The sequence below is a fragment of the Pseudophryne corroboree genome, chromosome 1, assembly GCF_028390025.1.
Source record: "Pseudophryne corroboree isolate aPseCor3 chromosome 1, aPseCor3.hap2, whole genome shotgun sequence".
In the NCBI taxonomy this organism is placed as follows: Eukaryota; Metazoa; Chordata; class Amphibia; order Anura; family Myobatrachidae; genus Pseudophryne; species Pseudophryne corroboree.
Window position 1 is genome coordinate 780,786,241 of NC_086444.1, and position 20,815 is coordinate 780,807,055.

Consider the following 20,815-nt stretch of genomic DNA (forward strand, 5'->3'; position numbering starts at 1 on the left):
TGTGGGCTCTGGTTCTGGGGGCTCCTTGCCCCCCAGTGGGACTGTGGCAATGGAGGCACATACTGACCCACCGTGGGCCGCTTATTCCACGCTTCTGCATACGCTAGTTCATAAACTAACACCCCCTATGAGACCCCCAATGCCGGTACAACCGTATGTGGTCCCTGCAGTTTACCCGCCGTGGGCGGATGATTTATCTGCTCAATTAAAGAAGTTAAACCAGTCCCTGACTACTAAAAATTCTGACCATCACTCGCCTAAGTCCAAGGGGTCCTCTAAGCGAGAACTTGTCTCCTCACAATCCACTGCTGTCACCGACACCTCGTCTGATGAAGACGGCACGTACACTGACCCCACAGGTTCTGACTCAGATACGGCTGATGGGGAGGGTAGATCACATGTGGATGTTCCTGATCTTATGGAGGCTATTAAGTTAATTCTACAGATTACGGATGATCCTGAGCCATCCGTCCCTCCTAAGAAACCAGATAGGTTCAAGCGTCAGAAGGTGGTTAAACAAGTTTTACCTCACTCTGACCACCTAGTGGATATACGTCAGGAACCCTGGGAAACCCCGGGTACGAAGTTTGGGCCTCAAAAGAAGATGCTGGCTCGCTATCCCCTCGCGCCAGAGCCGTCTAAGAATTGGGAAACGCCTCCTCCAGTGGACTCACATGTGGCTAGGATGGTGGTTTCCTCAGCTCTGCCTGTCACTACCGTCACGTCTCTAAAAGAGCCTACGGATAAGCGTGTGGAGGGTTGTCTAAAAGCGATTTACACCCTCACGGGTGCTGCGCAAAGGCCCACTATTGCAGCTACATGGGCTGCCGAGGCTATTGAAGCATGGGTCTTGGAGTTAGAAGCTGAAATCTCCTCTGACCTTGCTAGACAGTGCTTATCATATATTGTCACAGCTTCTCGATATATTAAAGAGGCGGCTTCGGATGCCGGTATCCTAGCAGCCAAGGCCTCTACTAAGTCAGTCCTGGCTCGCCGGATATTGTGGCTGAGATCCTGGTCTGTGGATCTGGACTCTAGAAAAACCCTGGAGGTACTCTCTGTTTGGGGAGGACTTAAATAAGATAGTGGCTGACTTGGCTACTGCCAAAACTGCCTGTCTGCCGAGTACCGCTCCTTCTGCGTCGAAGGCTAAAGGTACGTCCTTTTGCCCTTCAGGTAAAGCAAAAGGTCAGGCGTACCACAAGCAGGCCCGCACTTCCAAACCTGGTAAGCCGAAGCCCAAAAGAGCCTGGGCTGCCCGTCAGCAAGCTTCCAAGACCGATAAGCCTGCCGCATGATGGGGTGGGCCACCCCCTGCGGAATCCCAGGGTTGGGGGCCGGCTTCTAGGGTATACCCAGGAATGGTTGAAGACCACTTCAGATGCCTGGGTACGGGAGGTCGTCACTCGAGGTTACGCCACAGCCTTCAAAAACAGACCCCCTCATCGATTTTGCCAGACAGACGTCCCATTGGACCAGACAAAGGCAAACACTTTGCATTCGGTGGTACAGACCCTCCTGGATACAGGAGTTGTAGTACAGGTGACTCTTGCTCAGAGGGGCCGGGGGTACTATTCTCCACTGTTTCTAGTCCCGAAACCGAATGGGTCCTCCCAGCCCATTCTCAACCTCAAGGCATTGAACAGGTCTGTGAAGGTTTCCAAGTTCCGTATGGAAACCCTTCGCTCTATAGTTCTGGCATTGGAACCTGGGGACAACATGGTCTCCCTGGACATACAGGATGCTTACCTGCATATTCCTACAGCAGCGTCACATCAGCAATACCTGAGGTTTGCTATTGGCAACATCCATTACCAGTTTCGGGCGTTACCTTTTGGTTTAACAACGGCTCCGCGAGTCTTCACCAAAGTAATGGCGGTGATGACAGTGGTACTCCGCCGTCAAGGGGTCAGGATACTGCCATACCTGGACGACATGTTAATCCTGGCAAATTCCCCAGAACTTCTCCTGCATCATCTGGATATGACGGTCCGGTTTCTACAAGCCCACGGGTGGATCATCAACTGGAAGAAACCCTCCCTGGTCCCTGCTCAGAGCATGGTGCACCTGGGAGCGCTATTGGACACTCACAATCAGAGGTTGTTCTTGTCTCAGGAGAAAGTCCTGAAGCTTCAGGACAGGATCCGTTGCTTCCTTTCTCGTCCGCAAGTGTCGATACATTCGGCAATGCAGGTGCTAGGCCTCATGGTCTCAGCATTTGACATGGTGGAGTATGCTCAATTCCATTCTCGCCCCCTCCAGAGGCTGATTCTAGCCAAGTGGGATGGCCTGCCTCACCGGATCAGATCTCAAATGATCTCATTGACTCCGGAGGTCAGTCTGTCGCTGCTTTGGAGGCTCCGGGACCAACAATTGTGCAGGGGCCGTCCCTTCTGGATATCCAACTGGGTCCTGTTGACGACAGATGCCAGTCTAAGAGGTTGGGGCGCGGTGTTGGAGCAACACTCCCTTCAGGGTCGGTGGACCAAGGAGGAATCTCCTCTCGATCAACGTTCTGGAATTGCGGGCGGTCTTCAATGCGTTGAACCTGACCCAGCATTTAATTCAGAACCGTCCTGTTCAAGTACAGTCGGACAACACCACCACCGTGGCTTACATAAATCATCAAGGCGGCACTCGAAGCCGTTTGGCAATGAAGGAAGTCTCACGGATTCTACGTTGGGCGGAACGCCATCTACCGGCCATATCGGCAATATTCATTCCAGGAGTCCTGAATTGGGAAGCGGACTTTCTCAGTCGTCAGGACGTGCATGCCGGCGAGTGGGGCCTCCATCCAGAAGTGTTTCAACACCTAGTGGAAAAGTGGGGTCTTCCAGATGTAGATCTGATGGCGTCTCGACACAATCACAAGGTTCCGGTCTTCGGAGCAAGGACAAAGGATCCTCAAGCAGCATTCGTGGATGCGCTGGCGGTGCCGTGGAGGTTTCGGCTGCCGTACGTGTTTCCTCCGGTGTCACTCCTGCCCAGGGTAATTTGGAAGTTCAAGCAAGAAAAAGGAAATCTGCTTCTCATAGCTCCGGCTTGGCCCAGACGGCACTGGTTCTCAGACCTGCAAGGCCTATCGTCAGAGCGTCCACTTCTACAACGCCCAGACCTCCTCATTCAGGGCCCCTGTGTCTACCAGGACCTAGCCCGGCTGTCTTTGACGGCGTGGCTCTTGAAGCTTCCGTCTTGAGGGCTAAGGGTTTTTCTGAAGAGGTCATTAAAACTATGTTGTGGGCCCAGAAACCGGCTTCTGCTCGGATTTACCATAGGGTCTGGCATTCCTACTTTGTTTGGTGCACATCTAATAATTATGACGCTTCCAAGTTTAGTACAGCCAAACTTTTGGCTTTTCTGCAGCAGGGCCTAGATTTAAGCCTGCGTCTGGCCTCCCTCAAGGTTCATATTTCTGCCTTGTCGGTGTGGTTTCAGAGAAATTTTGCGACTTAACCTGATGTTCATACTTTCACTCAGGGTGTGTTGTGTATCCAACCTCCCTATGTCCTGCCTGTGGCTCCTTGGGACTTGTCGGTGGTTTTGGATGCATTGCAGGAGCCTCCGTTTGAACCCCTGGGTTCAGCTGACCTTAAGTGGCTTTCCCTTAAGGTGGTGTTCTTGCTGGCTATTGCCTCTGCTAGAAGAGTGTCGGATCTGGGTGCCTTGTATTGTAGTTCCCCATATCTGATTTTTCACCATGACCGGGCGGTTCTCAGGACTCGTCACGGATATTTGCCTTAGGTGGTTTCTTCGTTCCACCTTAATCAGGAGATTGTGGTTCGGTCTTTGTCTCTCCTGATTTGTCTCCCAAAGAGCGGTCTTTGGATGTGGTACGGGCTCTCCGTATCTATGTGAAGAGAACTGCTTCTATTCAAAAATCTGATTCTCTCTTTGTTTGGTTTGGATTTCACAAACGTGGCTGGCCTGCTCACAAGCAGACCCTAGCCAGATGGATTAGAATGGTGATTGCACATGCTTACGTGAAGGCTGGTCTCTCTGCTCCTGATCACATTAAGGCCCATTCTACTCGGTCTGTTGGACCTTCTTGGGCGGCCCAACATGGTGCGACCCTTGAACAATTGTGCAAGGCAGCTACGTGGTCCTCTGTGAACACGTTCATAAGGTTCTATGCCTTCGATACTGGCGCTTCCCAGGATGCTTCGTTTGGACGCCGGGTTCTTGTGCCCGCTGCAGTGCGTCCCCTCCCATAAGGAACTGCTTTAGGACATCCCCATTGTCCAATCCTTGTGGAGCCCAGTGTACCCCGCAGCAGAAAATGAGATTTGTGGTAAGAACTTACCTTTGTTAAATCTCTTTCTGCGAGGTACACTGGGCTCCACAAGGCGCCCATCCTGACGCACGTAGCTTCTTTGGGTTGATATGGCATTAGCCGCTGACACTTCTCTTGTCGTGAGAGTGTGGTGTTGTGGCTACTAACCGATGTCGTCTCTTTTCCTGCTACTGCATTGGGCTGGTTAACTAAAAACTGAGCTCCTGTGCAGGGAGGCGGGGTTATAGAGGAGGCGGCGCTGTGCATTCTGGGAACAGTCAAAGCTTTGAGCCTAAAACCAAAAAAATCCTCAATCAAAAAGGACGTATCAGGCGCTCCTAAACATTAACTAAACTCAAATTAACTAGTACACCTGTATTTTAAATAACAGCTGCTCTCATACGGTGTTCTGAACATCAAAAAACACAAAACGATAATGTCTATATAGATAAACAATTCAGAGAGCGCATGGATGCAGAAAAAAGAATGACAATTTAATATAATATAGAACAATTAAAATGCAATATTGCTATATATTAGAAACATATATCGTAAAAACCGCACTAATGGAAACCTCTGAACTACTAGTCAGAAATGTCTATAAGTCCAGATAAATCCGGTAAGGGAAGAAATCCTGGATAAAATTGGTGAAGCAAAGTTCAATGTCCCACCAATAAGGTGATAATGCTTAAATACCACAATAGAACCGTAGCAGGTCCACTTATATCCTTTTAAATGGAGATGAAGTTCTTTAGTTTAAACCATACTTGCCTACCTGACCCTCTCCATGAGGGAGAAAATACTCTGTTCCTGGACTTTCCTGGTAATGTATGATTGCCATCACCTGTGGTGAGCTAGTTAATTGATAAGAAAGGTGTTTCACCACAGGTGATGGCAATCATACATTACCAGGAGAGTCCAGGAACAGAGCATTTTCTCCCTCATGGAGAGGGTCAGGTAGGCAAGTATGAATATAACTCACCAGCAGCATCATAGTAACAATTACTCTCATCAGCTGATTGCGTCCCCGGGTCATGTGACATCATCTGTAAGTCACCCAATGTTTCAGCTCTATAAAAGCGTAGGTAGAACTTTGGGACTCATTTCAGACTGACACGCCATTTAGGTATTATAAGATACTGAGGAACCTCATTGTTTCATGTAAAATGGGAACAATTACTGGATACCGGAATGTGCTCAGTTGGGCAGAATTATAACTAAAGGGCTGAGACGCTATTCGGAAGTTACAAGTGATACTACATTATAACATCTAATAATAAATATGATCCTCTCCATGGGGGAGAAAATGCTCTGTTCCTGGTCTCTCCTGGTAATGTATGATTGCATCACCTGTGGTGAGCTAGGTAATTGATAAGAAAGGTGTTTCACCACAGGTGATGGCAATCATACATTACCAGGAGAGTCCAGGAACAGAGAATTTTCTCCCTCATGGAGAGGGTCAGGTATGCAAGTATGGTTTAAACATGCAGAATAGACTGGTACTTCCCACAGCCTGTGGTCAGGCTGCAAACCCCCCACCGCTATCCGACAAAGATGGTCTCTCACCGGAGCAGATGTAATTGCCCTGCCGCTTCCAGAACCCCTGGGAAGTTGCGGCTGTATAGATGAGGCTGTCAGAAGCGGAGAGTCCCGATGGATAAGGGAGGAAGAGGGGGGAACCTTGAACCACGGCCAGGTGCTGAGTACTCCGTATGTAAAGATCAGCGCTGTAAGCTGTAGAAGTCTGGGCTCCAACAAGTGCGGTTAAAATCCCTGAACCTTAACACGTTTCTCCGACATAGGGCAAGTCGGTTTCATCAGAAGGTAAGTAACAAGCTCAAAAGTTGTACTATTTAAAGTGATTGGTAACCAATCAACATTCTCCACATCAGACTTGTAATTAAAATAACAGGTGTGTAGGTGCACAGCACTTTTAAATTACTCCAAAGACACATCAAGAATATTTACCATTAAAACAGCTAAATTAGGGTCTCTGGCTATCCTATTAAATAATCACTTAGCATATAGCTAAATAGCTGTCATAAAGAATTGAAAAAATTAAGATAAAATGAAGTAAGGCATCACGGAGAGAAAGGGATTATTTAGATAGACCAAATAAAACAAAACAAAAATGGATGTAAAATATACCATCCAACTGACTACTAATAATGACAGATTGTGTGGCTCATCACACTAATACCCAGTACAGCAAAGAGCAGTGACCCAGGTTCGAGTCCCACTCCACAACCAAATAATTTTTTAATTAAAATAAAACTGAGGAGTCCCTTGCAGGGGCTGCAGCTTCATGCATTGATCAATTCATAACTAAACTCCACTATTTATTATATGCTAAGCTATATGATATCAGTAATGCTAGAGACAGTGCACCTACAACACCCCCCTTTTCTTCTGTAGAACTACAAGTCTCAGTAGGTAGCACCTCACATTACTGGCAGCTATAGGTGTGCAGTAAGGCCCCTCCCTAGCAAACTAAAAGTGTTTTGTATAGACACACCTGAAGGAGTGAGACACCTTCATTCTTAGACTTGCACCCACCCGCACCTGACCCTCATTTATTTTAACTAGGGTACCTAGCATGACTGCACTTGTGAATATGGCACAATTCTAGGTAAGTCCAATTATTCAGAACAATAGGTCAGAAATGGGGTGGCTCCTGGGGTACGGGGCCTCCTGGACTGCCGTGGCTGGGCGACAACAGGGCATCGCAGCATTACATTTAATTTGGCACTTTCACCGTTTGTTTATTATACATGTTACACATTTTTTTCACTTATATTAATTCACCCCATAACACCCTTTTTTTCTCACCTATCCCTTAATCCTTCTCACTGCACATAATTATTCCCTGCGATGCCCTGGGGTTGCTTGGCTGTGGTTTTTTGGGGGGTCCCGTGCCCTAGGTTTGAACCCCTATAGTGTTAGGTACTGCAGCAGAGTGGAGTCCCTTGCCGCGGGGCTGCAGCTTCATGCATTGATCAATTCATAACTAAACTCCACTATTTATTATATGCTAAGCTATATGATATCAGTAATGCTAGAGACAGTGCACCTACAACACCCCCCTTTTCTTCTGTAGAACTACAAGTCTCAGTAGGTAGCACCTCACATTACTGGCAGCTATAGGTGTGCAGTCTAAGGCCCCTCCCTAGCAAACTAAAAGTGTTTTGTATAGACACACCTGAAGGAGTGAGACACCTTCATTCTTAGGGCGGGATGTACTAAAGCAAAAATGCGGTAAAACCCCCGAAAACGGGGGTTTTACCGCATTTTCATATTTACTAACACCCTACCGCTGCGTTTTCGGCGTCCAGGGTATCGCCATCTCTGGATGGCGATACCCTATAGAAGCCTATGAGCTTCTTTTCGCCGACCGCCCCAACCCACCGACACCGTCGACACTGCCGCAGACGCCGACCCCCATCCCCCCCAGCTTACCTTCCTCCATGATGCCCCGGACCCGGAAGGTAATCTCCTCCTCCGCCTAGCAACGCAGCCAGACGTCCTTCCGGCTGCAGGGGGGAGGAGGAGGCGCCGGGGGCAGCCTGCTGCTGCTACCCGGCATCAAGGCAGTGTGGGGACCCCATGGAGGTGACGGAGACCCCCCGCAGACCACCTAACAGGTATCGCGGGGGGCCTCCGTCACCGCATCGCGATGTTGATCGCATATGTTAGTACATACGCGATCAACATCGCTGCGGTAACCGGCGAGGTGCGGCGATGTATGTTAATACATCCCGCCCTTAGACTTGCACCCACCCGCACCTGACCCTCATTTATTTTAACTAGGGTACCTAGCATGACTGCACTTGTGAATATGGCACAATTCTAGGTAAGTCCAATTATTCAGAACAATAGGTCAGAAATGGGGTGGCTCCAGGGGTACGGGGCCTCCTGGACTGCCGTGGCTGGGCGACAACAGGGCATCGCAGCATTACATTTAATTTGGCACTTTCACCATTTGTTTATTATACATGTTACACATTTTTTTCACTTATATTAATTCACCCCATAACACCCTTTTTTTCTCACCTATCCCTTAATCCTTCTCACTACACATAATTATTCCCTGCGATGCCCTGGGGTTGCTTGGCTGTGGTTTTTTGGGGGGTCCCGTGCCCTAGGTTTGAACCTCTATAGTGTTAGGTACTGCAGCAGAGTGGAGTCCCTTGCCGCGGGGCTGCAGCTTCATGCATTGATCAATTCATAACTAAACTCCACTATTTATTATATGCTAAGCTATATGATATCAGTAATGCTAGAGACAGTGCACCCACAACACCCCCCTTTTCTTCTGTAATACTATATATACTGCTCACAAAAATGCTGCACAGAGCTGCAAGATACAGCAATGGCCTACTGTGCAACTATATACTGTTAGTCACCAAAATGCTGCACTGTAATATTATATATACTGCTCACAAAAATGCCACACATATATGGAATGTATACTTGCAGTGACACAGAGCTGCAAGATACAGCAATGGCCTACTGTACACAACTATATACTGTTGGGTCACCAAAATGCTGCACTGTAATACTATATATACTGCTCACAAAAATGCCGCACAGATATGGAATGGATACTTGCAGTGACACAGAGCTGCAAGATACAGCAATGGCCTACTGTACAACTATATACTGTTAGTAACCAAAATGCTGCACTGTAATAATATATATACTGTTCACAAAAATGCTGCACAGATATGGAATAGATACTTGCAGTGACACAGAGCTGCAAGATACAGCAATGGCCTACTGTACACAACTATATACTGTTGGGTCACCAAAATGCTGCACTGTAATTAGTGATGAGCGGGTTCGGTTCCTCGGGATCCGAACCCCCCGAACTTCACCAATTTTAGCTGATTCCGGGGCAGCCTCGGATATTCCCGCCTTGCTCGGTTAACCCGAGCGCGCCCGAACGTCATCATCCCGCTGTCGGATTCTCGCAAAATTCGTATTCTATATAAGGAACCGCGTGTCGCCGCCATTTTCACTCGTGCTTTGGAGATGATAGCGAGAGGATGTGTCTGCGTTCTCTCAGTTTCTGTGCTCAGTGTGCTGCAAATATCTGTGCTCAGTGTGCTGCAAATATCTGTGCTCAGTGTGCTTGCAAATATCTGTGCTCAGTGTGCTGAAAATATCTACATTCTCTGCCTGAAAAAATGCTCCATATCTGTGCTGCATTGTAGTATATAGTAGGAGTATAGTGCAGAATTTTGCTGTGACCACCAGTATATATATAGCAGTACGGTACAGTAGTATACCGCTCTAGCTCTGTGTTGTCCAGTATACTATGCATCCATACCTGTGCTGCATTTTAGTTGTGCGCAGTATATAGAAGGAGGACAGTGCAGAATTTTGCTGACCACCAGTATATATATAGCAGTACAGTACAGTAGTCCACTGCTCTACCTCTGTGTCGTCAAGTATACTATGCATCCATACCTGTGCTGCATTTTAGTTGTGCGCAGTATATAGTAGGAGGACAGTGCAGAATTTTGCTGATCACCAGTATATATATAGCAGTACGGTACAGTAGTCCACTTCTCTAGCTCTGTGTTGTCAGGTATACTATGCATCCATACCTGTGCTGCATTTTAGTTGTGCGCAGTTTATTGTAGGAGGACAGTGCAGAATTTTGCTGACCACCAGTATATATATAGCAGTATGGTACAGTAGTCCACTGCTCTACCTCTGTGTCGTCAAGTATACTATGCATCCATACCTGTGCTGCATTTTAGTTGTGCGCAGTATATAGTAGGAGGACAGTGCAGAATTTTGCTGACCACCAGTATATATATATATATATATATATATATATATATATATATAGCAGTGCGGTACAGTAGTCCACTGCTCTACCTCTATGTCATCAAGTATACTATGCATCCATACCTGAGCTGCATTTTAGTTGTGCGCAGTATATAGTAGGAAGACAGTGCAGAATTTTGCTGACTACCAGTATATAGCAGTATGGTACAGTAGTCCACTGCTCTACCTCTGTGTCGTCAAGTATACTATGTATCCATACCTGTGCTGCATTTTAGTTGTGCGTAGTATATAGTAGGAGGACAGTGCAGAATTTTGCTGACCACCGGTATATATATAGCAGTACGGTACAGTAGTCCACTGCTCTAGCTTTGTGTCATCAAGTATACTATGCATCCATACCTGAGCTGCATTTTAGTTGTGCGCAGTATAGAGTAGGAAGACAGTGCAGAATTTTGCTGACTACCAGTATATAGCAGTATGGTACAGTAGTCCACTGCTCTACCTCTGTGTCGTCAAGTATACTATGTATCCATACCTGTGCTGCATTTTAGTTGTGCGTAGTATATAGTAGGAGGACAGTGCAGAATTTTGCTGACCACCGGTATATATATAGCAGTACGGTACAGTAGTCCACTGCTCTAGCTCTGTGTCGTCAAGTATACTATGCATCCATACCTGTGCTGCATTTTAGTTGTGCGCAGCATATAGTAGGAGGACAGTGCAGAATTTTGCTGACCACCAGTATATATATATATATATATATATATATATATATATATATATATAGCAGTACGGTACAGTAATCCACTGCTCTACTTCTGTGTCGTCAAGTATGATATGCATCCATACCTGTGCTGCATTTTAGTTGTGCGCAGTATATAGTAGGAGGACAGTGCCGAATTTTGCTGACCACCAGTATATATATAGCAGTACGGTACAGTAGTCCACTGCTCTACTTCTGTGTCGTCAAGTATACTACAAAAGTTCAGTAAAATGACAGAAAAATCTAAATTAAAAGCGTCTGATGAGAAGCGTAAACTTGCCAATATGCCATTTACGACACGGAGTGGCAAGGAACGGCTGAGGCCCTGGCCTATGTTCAAGGCTAGTTGTTCAGATTCACATGAGGATGGAAGCACTCATCCTCCCGCTAGAAAACTGCAGTGCCACTCCTAGATGGGCCAGGTATTTGTGTCGGCCACTTGGGTCGTTTAGCTTAGCCATCCAGCGACCTTGGTGCACCTCTTTTTTTCTTTGCATCATGTGCTGTTTGGGGACTATTTTTTAAGTCTGCCATCCTATCTGACACTGCAGTGCCACTCCTAGATGGGCCAGGTGTTTGTGTCGGCCACTTGGGTCGCTTAGCTTAGTCACACAGCTACCTCATTGCACCTCTTTTTCTTTGCATCATGTGCTGTTTGGGGTCTATTTTTTAAATCTGCCATCCTGTCTGACACTGCAGTGCCACTCCTAGATGGGCCAGGTGTTTGTGTCGGCCACTTGGGTCGCTTAGCTTTGCCATCCAGCACCAATTTTAGGACTAAAAATAATATTGTGAGGTGTGAGGTGTTCAGAATAGACTGGAAATGAGTGGAAATTATGGTTATTGAAGTTAATAATACTATGGGATCAAAATGACCCCCAAATTCTATGATTTAAGCTGTTTTTGAAGGGTTTTTGTAAAAAAACACCCGAATCCAAAACACACCCGAATCCGACAATAAAATTTCAGGGAGGTTTTGCCAAAACGCGTCCGAATCCAAAACAAGGCCGCGGAACAGAATCCAAAACCAAAACACAAAACCTGAATAATTTCCGGCTTAAAACAGCTTAAATCATAGAATTTGGGGGTAATTTTGATCCTATAGTATTATTAACCACAATTTCCACTCATTTCCAGTCTATTCTGAACACCTCACAATACTATTTTTAGTCCTAAAATTTGCACCGAGGTTGCTGGATGACTAAGCAAAGCGACCAAAGAGGGCAGCACAAACACCTGACCCATCTAGGAGTGGCATTGCAGTGTCAGTGTATTGATGCACATCTTTTTTGTCACATTGTCTTTTCTATTTGTAATTGGATGCACATTTATGTACATTTTTTAGCAGCTTCTCAGTTTTATTGCGCACTGTTCTCTGGAGTCTTTTCTCCATTCCATTGTTCCATCTCATCCTTTGCTTCAGTGCTGTGCTGCAACCATGTTTAAGTTTAAAGAGAACAGAAATGAATTAATCTCAACCACTTTCAAAGATGTTAATAAAAGTGTAGAATTACTTGATGAAGATCTGGGATCAGTTTTTAAAAAACTAGAATTGGTAATGCAAAAAGAGAATAGGATGTGGTGGGAGGTAGTGACGCTTGAACATTACCAGTCCGCCCACCTCATACCTAAAGGTTTAAAAGTAGTTAAGCCTCCATCATTCAGCTCATCAGATTCAGAGTTTAGAAATGAATGGGATGTTATTCTCAATTCATGCTCCACCTCATTAATGGATCTGATCATTAAAGAGAGGAAAAGGAATCTCATTATACTGAATGATGAAATAACTACTTTTCAGACTTTAGCACATCCGTTTAAAGAGTCAGAGGAATTTAAGGCCTTGGAGAAGTCTTTATTACAAAAAATGAATAAAAGCACCAAAGAACTGAGAGATAGAAAATTAAAAAAGTTCAAAAGGGATTCCAATGAGCTTGAATTGAATAAATCTGGATCATTGGAACCATCAGGGACTGGTGTTACGAAAGATAGATTACCATTAATTAAAAAATTCAAACCTAGGTCCTTTTATGGCACTCCCAAACAAACTGGGGAAAGGGATCCAAATGGAAGATTTCGCTCCAATGGGGTTTCCCCGTCATGGAGACAGAACTCCAAATTTGGACCACCCCAGAATAATTATAAATCTAAGAATAATAACGAATGGGAATTCCAACATAAAAAATCTTGGAGGAGACAAAATCACTCATATTATGGGAAAAATCAGGGTGATGAAGGACGGGATAGGTATCCAATGAGACCTCCCAGATTTGAGGTTAGACCTCCTGGTGTCCAGTTTCCCAATAGGTTTCAGCCCTTGTCTGATAGGGACGGTGGGGATTCTCCGTCTTTTTTAGAGTGGGGCCCAAGGACCCCAAGATTTCCCCGGTGATTGATGTAATCAATGTAAAGAAAACTAAAAGAGGGAAAAGGGCAGGGAAGAACAGGAAATTCAAAAGAATCTCCTGCTCTGAAGAATCCCCCAGAGAAGTATTCATCCCTTTGATGAAATCTGTGAGGGAGGAAAAATCTTCAACCTTTCAGACAGGACACTGGATGTCCATGAAGAAAGGGTGTTACGTAAGGGACTAAAATTTGACCCTTCCACTAGTGCCAATTCGTATGACATCTTTTTAGATGTGCAAAAGTTTGTTCGTAAATTAACCATTAAACGATTTTTTAAATTAAAAGAGAATGGAGACACTTTATCCCTCAAAGAGCCTGATGAAATAGATGTTTCTTCATTCAAACCTCCTTCTTCTTTTTATCCCACTCAAGTTAAGGGAAACTGTTTGGATGTATTTAATAAAATTGTATGTAAAGAGAAAGCGAGTACTGTCTCAAAGGACAAAAAGAGGAATAAAAGCTTAAATCTTACCAAAATGGAGTTTGAGGCTGTACAGAGCCTCACAAATGATAAGGATTTGGTTATTAAACCTGCGGATAAGGGTGGAGGGGTGGTCCTTATGTACAGGGAGACCTATATGCAGGAGGTATATAGACAATTGAATGATGGGAAGACTTATTTAAAATTAAAAGCCGATCTCACTCATAAGATCATGAAGGCTTTACAGGAATTAAGTACTAGGGCTTTTGAATCAAAGGCTATAACAAAGAAAGAATTTGATTATTTGAACATTTCCGAGCCATCAATTCCCACACTTAACGTTCTCCCTAAAATTCATAAGGACCCCCTCCACCCCCCAGGCAGACCAATTGTGTCTGGATGTAATAGTTTGACGAGCAATTTATCAGCTATGGTAGATTACTACCTTCAACCTCTTGTACAGCAAACAAAGGCCTTCCTGAAAGATACTGGTGACACTCTGAGGAGGATCAACCAGTATAAATGGGAAGAGGGGGATTTTCTGTGCACAGCAGATGTCTGCACTCTCTATACGATAATAGACCTTGAAAAGGGCTTATTAGCAGTTTCAAATTTTTTAAATACAAGTTCTCTAAATGAAGGTGTTAAGGCCTTCATCTTGGAAAGTATTAGATTTATTTTGTTAAATAACTATTTCATTCTTGATGGTACCTTTTACTTACAGAGGGTGGGCACTGCCATGGGCACCAGGTTCTCCCCCAGCTATGCACATCTGTTCATGGCCTACTGGGAAGATCAACAGATATGGCGGGATGGTGGTGGGCCTGGTGTCCTGGCAGCGCTATATAGACAATGTCTTTTTTGTGTGGCGAGGAGATGAGGAATCACTGAACACCTTCTGTGAGAATTTAAACCGTAACACCATGTCAATTAAATTAGTGTTCACGAGGAGTAAAAAGGAGGTTTCTTTCCTTGACTTACGTGTCTATGTTGATGAAGGACAAGTGAACACTAAGACGTATAGGAAAGCAACGGATTCCAATAGTTTTATAGAGAGGACGAGTCTGCACCATGCAAATTGGCTGGATGGTATTCCCTTCAGCCAATTTGCAAGGATTAAAATAAATTGTTCTAATGTATAGGTATGTGACCAACAGCTTAGTGAGAAGTCTGAACGCTTTATGGAGAAAGGATACTCCAATGAGTCTTTGGATAAAGCCAGGCTGAAAGTTGCTAATATAGAGAGAGAGACCTTACTGATACCTAGGAACGATGGAAAACCTATAGATGAAAGGCTCAAATGGGCCTTCATCAGCCAATATAGTACTTTCTTCAAAGGGATTGAACGCATGTTCAGGAACAACTGGAACATATTGAAACAAGATTCAGTTTTGGGATCGCTACTCCCTGTGAAACCAGTTTTCATTTATAGGAAGGCCCCGGCCCTAAAAAATCAATTAGTGAGAAGCAGCGTGGAAACCAATCCAAGACAAAGTGTGAGAACTAAGGGTTTCCATCGTTGCGGTGATTGTTTGATGTGCAAAACCGTCAAATCACCCACCAGAAAGATAACAGAATTTAGGGTCAATGGTCATTTATATCCCATAAAAGAATTTATAACATGCCACTCAAAAAATGTAATATACATTTTGGAGTGTTCATGTGGGCTCTTCTATGTGGAAAAAACGACCCGATGTGCTAAGATTAGATGGGCGGAGCATATCTATAACATCAGAAAGGGTTTAGATACCCACACAGTCTCATCGCACTTTAAAAAATTGCACAATTCAAAAGAATGTTCCCTCAAATCTTTTTGTGGGATTCAGTTAATTCTCCCCAAATGGAGGACTAGGGACCTGGAAAGACGGCTGTTACAAACAGAAATGAGGTGGATTCACCGCTGGGAACCCTGTCTCCAGGAGGACTAAATGGTGAATTCAAACTCAAATACTTTCTAACTTAGTCTGTGGGTCTTGGTATCTCTTATCCTGCACATTGCACTTTTTAGTATTTGCACTTTTATGAATTGTATATAGTTATACATTTTTTTAATTGAATTGTTTTATTTATTTTTTATGTTCTTCATGATGGACTCATGTATGGGGACTCTCAATGTGGTTTGGGCTAACTGTAAGCCATTCCAGTAAAATGTACACTGTCTGCAATAGCCGTAGACGAAGAATCCCGGCGGTGGAACGCAAACATTACGACTTCCGGTGAGCGGTGAACCACAGCGGTCACTTCCGCTTCCGCGTCTGGGATCTTGTGCAGCAGTGAGAGGTCACGGCGGCGCTAAACAGTGGAGATTGTTTCCAGCTGTGTACCCCTCATTAAGAGGGGATAAATATCAAGGACTTGTGTGTGTTAGCCATGCTTCTGACGAAGGACGAACATCGTCCGAAACGCGTTAAGCGTGGCTATTGTATTCGTACTCCATCTGCTACCTTGAAGGGTTTCTCTGCGGTGACGTGGTTTTGGGCATCCGGAACTCACATTTCCACTCTCCTTCATCATCTGGCACTCCAGGATTCCCTGATTAAGGACTGCAACTGTTGGTGATATGCCTAAGGAGTTTATTGTTATATGCTGTTTTTAATCTGTGTTCTTGTAAGTGCAATCTGTTAAAAATAAATGTGTTGTTTTTAAGAGATACTGCACAATGATCAGTTTTGTTTAAAGTGTCCCTTGAGACATTCCCTTATACAAATAGGGAGAGGTGACACTTCTTTTTCAGACTCAAGACCATGCACAGCTGCCTCCTGATGAGTTCATAGAGGGAGAAAAACTGATTGCATATAAGAGAAAGTTTTGAGGACTGTTCCCTCCGTCTATGGTGAATCAGTTTATTCAGTTCATCTTCCACACAGTGGTGTATTAATTATGACATATGGTTTCTGATTAGCACTATTATTGATGCACATCTTTTTTGTCACAGTGTCAGATGGGATGGCACTTCAAAAAATTGGCCCCAAACAGCACATGATGCAAAGAAAAGAGAAAAAGAGGTGCACTGTGGTTGCTGGACGGCTAAGCTAAGCGACACAAACACCTCAATATCACAGGAATTACTCATTCTAATCAATGGTATTATTGGTCCAAATCACTGGAAGAAAATGACAAAATCACTGGAATTATTCGTTCTAATCTATGGTATTATTGGTCCAAATCACTGGAAGAAAATGACAAAATCACTGGAATTATTCGTAAACATTTGTATAAAGTCGCTGCTTTCTGATTACAGAAATGCTCAGATATTCCTGCAAATTCACAATCCCTTCCCAGAGGAAAAAGAAATTGAGAAACCGTTGTTTGAGAACGTTTGTTCTCTTTCCCTTACAAAGGAACAAACTACTTTCCAAGAAGACTGACATTTTTGGGATTATGGAGGCATAATGTTTCTGAATATAAATCCTAAAGCAGGTGGTGTATTAGAGCAAAAGAGTGCAAGAGACCAGCCATGCAGTTTCTGAAATATTATGACAAAATGTTACTGTATTTCATAAGCACTCATTCCTAACTCTGCTAAGTACTGTTTGGTATACTGTATCTGGCTTCCATGAGGTAGTTGTCCATTATTTCAGCTTCCATTGACCTTTTTGAAAGCGGTAGAAGTTATCGATTTTTTTTATTTATTTTCCCCTATTTTTAATTTTCTCCTGCATAGCCCAGTAAAATGTTGCAATGTTAAGTATTGACTTGTGCCTTCTGGGTGTCCACTTCTTCACCAAACCCAGCCAAATCTCATCCTAACCCTCTGTTCCACGTTCTCTATGTACCCCATCTGTGTCACCCATGTCTGTCTACCCCTTCCCTTTAGATTGTAAGCTCTCAGGAGCAGGGCCCTCTTCCCTCATGTGCTTATCCTTTGTCTTACTTTAATAATCTTAAACTGTACCACATCCAGCAGTCTTCTGCCACCTGATACTTATTCCAGTGTCATCTGCTGATGTAACTATGTTTATTTACCCTGTACTTGTCCTATACTGTCATCAACTGTAAGTTGCTGTTTTCCTGTTTGATTATTTATGTACTCTGTAATTGGAGGCTGCAGAACCCTTGTGGCGCCATATAAATAAAGGATAACAATGTGTATAATAAGGTGTATAATCCCCAGGTGTATCTCACACATCACACAGTACAGTATATAGGGTGTATAATCTCCAGGTGTATCTCAAACATCACTCAGTACAGTATACAGGGTGTATAATCCCCAGGTGTATCTCACACATCGCTCAGTACAGATTACAGGATGTATAAAATCACCAGGTGTATAACACATGTCGCACAGTACAGTATATAGGGTGTATAATCCCAAAGTGTATCTCACACATCGCTCAGTACAGTATACAGGGTGTATAATCACCAGGTGTATCACAAACTTTGCACAGTACAGTATACAGGGTGTATAATCCCCAGGTGTATCTCACACATTGCTCAGTACAGATTACAGGATGTATAAAATCACCAGGTGTATAACACACGTCGCACAGTACAGTATACATACTGGTCACAACAATGCAGCAGATATTGAGCACTAATCAGGATACTAGAAGTGACACAGAGCTGCAAGATACAGCAATGGCCTACTGTACTATATGTATACTGCTGGTCACCAAAATGCTGCACTGTCCTACTATATACTGCTCACAATAATGCAGCACAGAGATAGTATACTTGACACAGAGCTGCAAGATACAGCAATGGCCTACTGTACTGTACTATATGTATACTGCTGGTCACCAAAATGCTGCACTGTCCTACTATATACTGCTCACAATAATGCAGCACAGAGATAGTATACTTGACACAGAGCTGCAAGATACAGCAATGGCCTACTGTACTGTACTATATGTATACTGCTGGTCACCAAACTGCTGCACTGTCCTACTATATACTGCTCACAATAATGCAGCACAGAGATAGTATACTTGACACAGAGCTGCAAGATACAGCAATGGCCTACTGTACTGTACTATATGTATACTGCTGGTCACCAAAATGCTGCACTGTCCTACTATATACTGCTCACAATAAAGCAGCACATAGATAGTATACTTGACACAGAGCTGCAAGATACAGCAATGGCCTACTGTACTGTACTATATGTATACTGCTGGTCACCAAAATGCTGCACTGTCCTACTATATACTGCTCACAATAATGCAGCACAGGGATAGTATACTTGACACAGAGCTGCAAGATACAGCAATGGCCTACTGTACTGTACTATATGTATACTGTTGGTCACCAAAATGCAGCACACTGAGCACAGATATGGAGCGTTTTCAGGCAGAGAACGTAGATATTTGCAGCACACTGAGCACAGATACGGAGCTTTTCAGGGAGAGAACGCAGCCACGTCCTCTCCGTTCAATCTCCAATGCACGAGTGAAAAATGGCAGCGACGCGCGGCTCTTTATGTAGAATACGAATCTCGCGAGAATCCGACAGCGGGATGATGACGTTCGGGCGCGTTTGGGTTAACCGAGCAAGGCGAGAAGATCCGAGGCTGCCTCGGAACCGTGAAAAATAGGTGAAGTTCGGGGGGGGGGGGGGGGGTTTCGGATCTCGGAGAACCGAACCCGCTCATCTCTAATATATATATATTTAATATGAAGAGGCCCCAGAAATATCGCAGTCGCGGGCACCAAGATTTTTTTTGCCGGCCCTGGTCCTAGGTACTTAATGTAGGATTAGTATTTTTGTCACATAGGAATTGGTGCAGTATAAATTTGCATGTCAAGCATAACAATGGGCCTAAAGATCTGATCGCTGGGCTGCGTTATTTTCTGTCCTACGATCAGATAGTCGCCGCCTACAGGGGAGTGTATTTTTGCTGTGCAAGTGTGCATTCCTATGTGTTAGCAGAGCTGCTAAAATTCAGTTTGTGCAGTCTCTGCACAGCCCAGGACTTACTCTTCCAGTGAGATTGATTTCTGCTGATTGGGGCCGGAGCTGACATCACACACCCTCCCTCAAAACGCTTGGACACGCCTGCATTTTTCCGGATACTCTCTGTAAACAGTCAGTTGCCACCCACAAACAGTCTCTTCCTGTTAATCACCTTTCTGTCAATCATCCCGCCGCTGACCGGCAATGCCCATTGTAGCTGTCCGACGTGCGTGCGCATTGTGGCTCAGACGCATGCGCAGCTAGAATCTGATCGTCCGCTGTGCAAAAACGCACAGCAGAGATCAGATCTGCATTACCCCCAATGTGTGATGCTAGGCATGGTGCAGGTCATTCATATTGGACCTCTTTCTTTTGCCTTTTTACCCTTATTAGTGAATGTAGATGCTACTCAAAATACCAGAATCATTATTCAGAGTACCAATGCATTATTATTATTATTATTATTATTATTATTATTATTACATTTTATTTATAAGGCGCCACGAGTATTTTGCAGCGCCGTACAAAGAACAGTACAGGGAGACAAAACATAGCATTACAACAAAACTTAGCATTACAACATTGCACTTTTGTTGTATTAGTTTTGTAAATAAGATGTATATCCTGTGGAAAAGTCTCGGGGGGGGGATACATGGCGCAGCTAAGCTGCAAAGTCCATGGCACAAGAAATTGGCTATTTGGTGGAATTTGCGGATAGGTGTTTGATGACACATCTGTATCCTTAACATCATATGATCATATGATCTATAACAGCGCTTGATAAAATAATTCTACTACCTTAAGTTTAGGTCATGGAAGTGCCAGTGAACACAGAGAACTGGAGCTGGCATAGGTGAAGGCCTGGACAAGACCAACTCTAGTGACTTATCAAATGTAGATAGCTTTGTGACACATTGTATGGCTTATCTAAGTTTCTTTAATTATTATCTTGTCATACCTCCCAACTGTGCCAAAATCAGCAGGACAGTCCTGCTTTTTGGACATTGTCCTGCTGTCCCACTCACAGACTGCAGTGTTCCATGGGTGGATGGGAGGTTTTTGGGAGCAATTGATCACGATTGTTTTGCATAGCATGTGCCACCTATAAAGTGTAGGAAGGAGAGCTTGGCGGCAGTTCAGCTGCTTGAGGAGAGGCGGGCACACCCCCAGAATTATAAAAATGGGTTACGTCCCACAAGGCAATGCCCCTCCCATAAGACAATGCCCCCTTTCCGCAATATTTTAAGCAACCTGTTTTTTCCTTTAAACT

General features: G+C 44.4%; 1 protein-coding gene across 2 annotated transcripts in view; it reads right to left on the bottom strand.

The window, feature by feature from the left end:
* Window positions 1-20,815, bottom strand: part of LOC134910195 (alcohol dehydrogenase 1-like) — a 177,551-nt gene that overhangs the window by 48,681 nt on the left and 108,055 nt on the right. The window lies entirely within an intron of this gene.